Here is a 7391-nt window from a genome sequence, read left to right as displayed (position 1 = left end):
TATAAAAACAGAATTTTCAGATATATATATATATATATTGTAGTTATTGTATTGAATTATATTATATCATTATAATCTGTTATATAGTAAGTATATAGAATAAGTTTTGTAAAAATGGTACGGCCCGAGATTGTTATTTAAAAATAAGGTAAAGTATTTCTGGAGTGACTTCGAAAATATGTGTATTCATTTTTATTACGTTTATGACTATATGATAATTAATTTATTTTTCCTAACTGTGGCTAATTGTGGATTGTGGCTAATTTCTACACGATAAGTATTAATCACGGGAACGTCTCGAAATGAACAAATAGGAACTGTAATTAATCAAGAATTTAGAATGGAACTATCGTCCTAATATAATGAGGATCGTCAAAGAGAAGATACTTTTTTTTTCGTTTACTAGGTTGACCTTGCTTGGGGACAGTGGAACTCAGTGGAAAATCGCTGATGGTGGGTGAGGAGGATAGGCCTGTGGTCAGAATCGATATCTTGGAGTACTTGCAGGTCAGAGGCTTGATTCGAATTTTGATAGATAAAAAAGTCAATTATTGTCGGTCGATTGGAGGAGTAGTGAGTTGGTTCGCTTGGAGCAATAAGCCCAAGTTCCAACTCATCTATTATCCCGGCCGATAGTAATTCTTCCAATAGCTGTGTGGTTGATGGCGTTGAAAATGGCCTGAAAATCTCCTTGGTCATCTGAATATGTTCCGAAGAGTATTTCGCCAATGGAGATCGGGTTCGTGTTCTAGTGGAATCCAGACCAGCCAGACGACTGTTATCTTGAGTTCCCCGTACATGAGTGGGGGGAGGAATTGGTCTTTTGGGTTTGGTTGTTTTTGGAGTAGGTCGGCACTTGCATCCCGAGTAATTTGCGGTGTATGGTTCTCAACAGTTGGTGCATTTCGGCGGGGAATTTCTGTCTTTGGGACTTGACGTAGGCCGGAGTGGCTTTACAGTTGGCCGATGAATGACCGTAGAATTGGCAGTTAAAACGTTGAACGCGCCTGCCGTTGCCGCGCTGGGCTTGGACTTTTACCACCTGATTCATTAGGCGGTCGACCGCGAAGATACGGCGTTCCTCTCGAGGAACCGACCAACATGGATTGGATTGAAACCGAGCTTCATGAGCGCGGTTCGGACTTCGAGTTACCATTACGTCGAGAGAGAAATATAATATATTAGCTGACCCCGCAGACACTCCGTACCCTGTACTCAATGGATAAATAAAGGATTCATTCTATCAAATTCTTCGTTCAAATCACTTTCGAATCATCCTTAGGAACATTCTGATATCGGAAAACCTTATCCGTAGTCGATAAACGATATCTAACGGATGAATTATAGAAAATGGCCAATAAGCGGCAAATATCCGATCGTAAGGGTGCACCATCGTTTCGGCGAATCATTCTTTTGGAATCTTACGTTCTACAAGCAAAACATTTATTCATAGGTATATACCGATAATAACGAACGGGCCGACGTAACAACCTAAAATGTCCTGAAATACGTGAGAACAGTTTTACTCCGATCGCCGTATCGATATGTGACAGTATCCATCCTATGAAGGATCTTTACATTCTACTAGCATAATTTTATGGATCGGAATTTTCCGACTTTTAAAGAACGTGATCGGCAGTCTAGAAACGGCCTGAGGACGTATTAACACGAGAGGTTAAAATTATTGCTTTAGAAGTTCACGTTGTCTAAAGCTAAAGTTTATTCATCGGAACATTCCGATAATAACGAGAACGGGCAGACGTAAAAACGAAAAATTTGCGCAACGTCCGTATAAACGATCTGTTCTAAAACACCCATACATTTCCGATAGCTGGCGAGAGACCCGCGCTTAAATCGTGTGCGCTTCTACGTGGGGCGATACGAGAGACGGATACGACGGGTCGGGTCGACCGGCGCTGTGACACTTTTACCGAGTGGCTTTTGATCAGCGAAGGTGGTATTACATATTATATGTTAATATATAAGATCCGAACCGTATTTTTTTATTTATCTAAATAAAAAGCGTATTTCGTCGTGTTATTATATATTCGTAACGCTCTCGCGATTTTGTATCGTCGTTTCGTTGTTCTTCCTGGTCGGTTTTTTTCGATATATCGGGAAGCGTACGACGACGACGACGGTATCACTGCGAGATCGCGAATTCGGCGGGAACATTCGGCTTCGTTAGAAGAAGATGATCCACGATTCATATGCGATTGGAATTATTATTTTTATGGACGTATCGGTTTTTCATCGGAACGTTCATAAAACAGCAACACATTTTGCGATAGCTCTCTGCTCTCCGAGCGAGAATAAAATAAAAAATCACGAAACGTTTCTCGTACGAGGTTTCCTTGTCGCTTTATATATTTCTATCTAGCGAAGGGTTCGGAGAGAATGTTTTTCGAGGTCTTATAAACGCCGAACGATATTTTGCGGCATCCAATTTTCGACGTAGTCGACGATCGTCGTCGATAATCGAGATAATTGGGTGCCTAGTCGATCGGTTGTGTATAAAAAAAACAAAAGATGTGTCTAAGATGATGATATCGTTTTGTTTTATTAGACAACTAATATTAAAATGTAAGAGCGTGGCGCCTCGGACCGGTTTTTCCGTCGTCTAGGCGCGCTATCATGCACCTCCTTTTTATTAGTCGTCGATATATATTATATATCGTCGTCTTACGCACACGTTTCTTTATAAGTCAAACTTATAAAATAAACTGTGTCTGTATTTGTTTTATCTGCTTCGTGTCGATAAAATAATAAGAACAGTTCCCTGGTTGATCCTGCCAGTAGTCATATGCTTGTCTCAAAGATTAAGCCATGCATGTCTCAGTACATACCGAATTAAGGTGAAACCGCGAAAGGCTCATTAAATCAGTTATGGTTCCTTAGATCGTACCCACAATTACTTGGATAACTGTGGTAATTCTAGAGCTAATACATGCAAACAGAGCTCCGACCAGAGATGGAAGGAGTGCTTTTATTAGATCAAAACCAATCGGTTTCGGGTTCGCGCTCGTCATCGTACAACTTGGTGACTCTGAATAACTTTAAGCTGATCGCACGGTCTCGCACCGGCGACACATCTTTCAAATGTCTGCCTTATCAACTGTCGATGGTAGGTTCTGCGCCTACCATGGTCGTAACGGGTAACGGGGAATCAGGGTTCGATTCCGGAGAGGGAGCCTGAGAAACGGCTACCACATCCAAGGAAGGCAGCAGGCGCGCAAATTACCCACTCCCGGCACGGGGAGGTAGTGACGAAAAATAACGATACGGGACTCATCCGAGGCCCCGTAATCGGAATGAGTACACTCTAAACCCTTTAACGAGGATCAATTGGAGGGCCAGTCTGGTGCCAGCAGCCGCGGTAATTCCAGCTCCAATAGCGTATATTAAAGTTGTTGCGGTTAAAAAGCTCGTAGTCGAATTTGTGTCTCGCGCCGCCGGTTCATCGTTCGCGGTGTTAACTGGCGTGTTTTTCGCGAGACGTCCTGCCGGTGGGCTTAGTCGTGTCGCGTCGCCGTCGCGCGTGCGTTTCGGCGTGCGTGTTGTGCGCGTCGTGGTTACGACGGCCCAACTCAATCCTGCCGCGGTGCTCTTTACTGAGTGTCGAGGTGGGCCGGCACGTTTACTTTGAACAAATTAGAGTGCTCAAAGCAGGCTAAAATTTCGCCTGAATACTGTATGCATGGAATAATGGAATAGGACCTCGGTTCTATTTTGTTGGTTTTCGGAACCCCGAGGTAATGATTAATAGGAACGGATGGGGGCATTCGTATTGCGACGTTAGAGGTGAAATTCTTGGATCGTCGCAAGACGAACAGAAGCGAAAGCATTTGCCAAAAACGCTTTCATTGATCAAGAACGAAAGTTAGAGGTTCGAAGGCGATCAGATACCGCCCTAGTTCTAACCTTAAACGATGCCAGCTAGCGATCCGTCGACGTTCCCTAATATGACTCGACGGGCAGCTTCCGGGAAACCAAAGCTTTTGGGTTCCGGGGGAAGTATGGTTGCAAAGCTGAAACTTAAAGGAATTGACGGAAGGGCACCACCAGGAGTGGAGCCTGCGGCTTAATTTGACTCAACACGGGAAACCTCACCAGGCCCGGACACCGGAAGGATTGACAGATTGAGAGCTCTTTCTTGATTCGGTGGGTGGTGGTGCATGGCCGTTCTTAGTTGGTGGAGCGATTTGTCTGGTTAATTCCGATAACGAACGAGACTCTAGCCTGCTAACTAGGCGCTTTTTGACATCCTAAAGGCCCGCCGGCCGCGTTGCTTTCGGGTTTCGCGGTTCGTGCGCGGTTTTTACTGTCGGCGTACAAACTATTCTTCTTAGAGGGACAGGCGGCTTCTAGCCGCACGAGATTGAGCAATAACAGGTCTGTGATGCCCTTAGATGTTCTGGGCCGCACGCGCGCTACACTGAAGGAATCAGCGTGTCTTCCCTGGCCGAGCGGCCCGGGTAACCCGCTGAACCTCCTTCGTGCTAGGGATTGGGGCTTGCAATTGTTCCCCATGAACGAGGAATTCCCAGTAAGCGCGAGTCATAAGCTCGCGTTGATTACGTCCCTGCCCTTTGTACACACCGCCCGTCGCTACTACCGATTGAATGATTTAGTGAGGTCTTCGGATCGACACGCGATGGCGTTTCGGCGTCGTCGATGTGTAGGAAAAGATGACCAAACTTGATCATTTAGAGGAAGTAAAAGTCGTAACAAGGTTTCCGTAGGTGAACCTGCGGAAGGATCATTACAGTGTGTTGTTATGCCTATATATATATAATAGGTAAACGTACAAGTCTGTAAAAATCATTGTCGAACGTTAAAGAGCCATCTACGAAGTTCGGAAGTTCCGATCGAATTTCGACGTCGTCAACGTAGCTGTTTTCGGGTACCTATAATATATGGTTTTAAAAGATGTACGCCCGAAAGCGGAGATATATACGATGAAGATGTTGTTATATAGGACGACGAGTAATAATCGTCGGCCTACGACGGATTTCGTTATAAATGGACAAATCGAGCGCAAAATAAAACGATTTTGCCAATTATATTTCTAATCGACGTTTCGATCCTCATATCGACGAACATATACGATGATCGGTAATGTGATTAGTTTACGAAAATCTTATCACCCTTCGTTTGTTTCATTCCAAAAGGGTGAGATTTAGTTTACGAAAATATTGCCAAACTATGATCAGCGTATGCTCTTTTGTTGTCGTACGAGGTGAGACGACGAAAATTTACAACGAACGTCACCATTTCGAGTAGTCTGTCTCCGCTCCTCTCGTTGTGTGTAGTGGAGAAGACGAAAATAAACCGTAAGAGCGTTTTAAAGTCGACGGCGGCTGCGAAAGGGGCGCAAGCGCTGTCTATGACGTGAGCGCGCGTCGTCGTCGTCGTCGTCGTCTTATAATAGAAACGTTTCGATATGCGTTTAAAACCTAACTTAAAAAAAGATTACCCTAAACGGTGGATCACTTGGCTCGTGGGTCGATGAAGAACGCAGCTAATTGCGCGTCAACTTGTGAACTGCAGGACACATGAACATCGACATTTCGAACGCACATTGCGGTCCTGGGATCTCATACCCGGACCACTCCTGGCTGAGGGTCGTATCTCATTTCAAGACTGCTCGGATTTTCTTTGATCTTCGCGATCGACGAGAAATGTCTGAGCGTGCTGAGCGTATAAGCGCGATTCGATCGCGACGTTCTAAAACGTGACAGCGGACCCGTACGTGTGACCTAACTCTCTCGTACGGGTCGTACGAATATGAAAGGGATGAGACGTGTTTAAAACGGTCGTTCGCACGTTTTTGTGATAAACGTAGCGCGCACCATTAATACGATCGTCGTATCCGATAAAATTAGTTTTTAATCGACGTCGGATCGTAGGTGCGTTGTCTCTCGAATACGAGGGAGAAAACACCGTTTTTCGACGGCGCGTCTTTTCCATTCTAAACTTTTATATTTCGTATTGGCTCCTAATCTTCATTATTATGATGATTACGAGCGCCACGCATATTAAACTAGCGACCTCAGAGCAGGTGAGACTACCCGCTGAATTTAAGCATATTACTAAGCGGAGGAAAAGAAACTAACTAGGATTCCCTTAGTAGCTGCGAGCGAACAGGGATTAGCCCAGCACCGAATCCCGCGACCGACATCGGGCGCCGGGAAATGTGGTGTTCGGGAGGGTCCATTATCTCGACGTTACGTCGCGCGTCCAAGTCCATCTTGAACGGGGCAACAGCCCATAGAGGGTGCCAGGCCCGTAGCGACCGTGACTGACGGCGAGAGGATCTCTCCTTAGAGTCGGGTTGCTTGAGAGTGCAGCCCTAAGCGGGTGGTAAACTCCATCTAAGGCTAAATATAACCACGAGACCGATAGCGAACAAGTACCGTGAGGGAAAGTTGAAAAGCACTTTGAAGAGAGAGTTCAAGAGTACGTGAAACCGTTTAGGGGTAAACCTGAGAAACCCGAAAGGTCGAAGGGAGAAATTCATTCGCGGCTCGTAGTAGGCGGCGTGCGATCGCGTGACACGTGACGTTTCGGCGTTGCGCGCGCCTTTCGTACGTCGATCCGGCGACGAACGCGTGCACTTTTCTCCTTGTAGGACGTCGCGATCCGTTGGGCGTCGGCTTAAGGCTCGAGGTGGAGACCGTAGACTGCGGTTCGCGCCGTTTTCGTTTACGGACCCTCGTGTTCGCGGTCGACTCGCTCGACGGTATACCGAATGGTTTAAGGCCGCTACTCGTTAGCGTTCGGCTCGTCGCAAGCGCGTCAGATGCACGTCGGTAATCGGACCCGGTGCCGTTTCCGACCTCTGATGACTGTTGGCGACGAGGTTCTCGAACAGACCTAGACCGATCGGCGACGCTATAGCTTTGGGTACTTTCAGGACCCGTCTTGAAACACGGACCAAGGAGTCTAGCATGTGCGCGAGTCATTGGGAATCACTAAACCTAAAGGCGTAATGAAAGTGAAAGTTCGTCTCGCACGAACTCAGGGAAGATGGGCGGTTTACCCTTAAAAGTGGCCGCTTCGCATTCCCGGGGCGTCTCGTTCTCATCGCGAGAAGAGGCGCACCAAGAGCGTACACGCTGGGACCCGAAAGATGGTGAACTATGCCTGGTCAGGACGAAGTCAGGGGAAACCCTGATGGAGGTCCGTAGCGATTCTGACGTGCAAATCGATCGTCGGAACTGGGTATAGGGGCGAAAGACTAATCGAACCATCTAGTAGCTGGTTCCCTCCGAAGTTTCCCTCAGGATAGCTGGCGCTCGTAGCGTACGAGTCTCATCCGGTAAAGCGAATGATTAGAGGCATTGGGGTCGAAACGACCTCAACCTATTCTCAAACTTTAAATGGGTGAG

General features: G+C 46.4%; 3 non-coding genes across 3 annotated transcripts in view; all 3 read left to right on the top strand.

The window, feature by feature from the left end:
• Positions 1 to 2776: 2776 nt before the first annotated feature.
• LOC143206472 (small subunit ribosomal RNA) lies at positions 2777 to 4765 on the top strand. The gene has a single exon (XR_013008431.1). It is a non-coding gene; the product is annotated as a small subunit ribosomal RNA (ribosomal RNA).
• A 708-nt stretch (positions 4766 to 5473) lies between these two features.
• Positions 5474 to 5628, top strand: LOC143206471 (5.8S ribosomal RNA). The gene has a single exon (XR_013008430.1). It is a non-coding gene; the product is annotated as a 5.8S ribosomal RNA (ribosomal RNA).
• A 419-nt stretch (positions 5629 to 6047) lies between these two features.
• The window catches only part of LOC143206473 (large subunit ribosomal RNA), a 4098-nt gene continuing 2754 nt past the window's right edge, over positions 6048 to 7391 (top strand). The window contains exon 1 of the ribosomal RNA XR_013008432.1: positions 6048 to 7391. This exon is cut by the window's right edge and continues 2754 nt beyond it. This is a non-coding gene — a ribosomal RNA (large subunit ribosomal RNA).

The sequence above is a fragment of the Rhynchophorus ferrugineus genome, unplaced genomic scaffold (genome assembly GCF_030347505.1).
Source record: "Rhynchophorus ferrugineus isolate W39M unplaced genomic scaffold, kcgeb_rfMv2 rfM714, whole genome shotgun sequence".
Taxonomy (NCBI): Eukaryota; Metazoa; Arthropoda; class Insecta; order Coleoptera; family Curculionidae; genus Rhynchophorus; species Rhynchophorus ferrugineus.
This window is presented reverse-complemented; position numbering and strand designations above follow the sequence as displayed.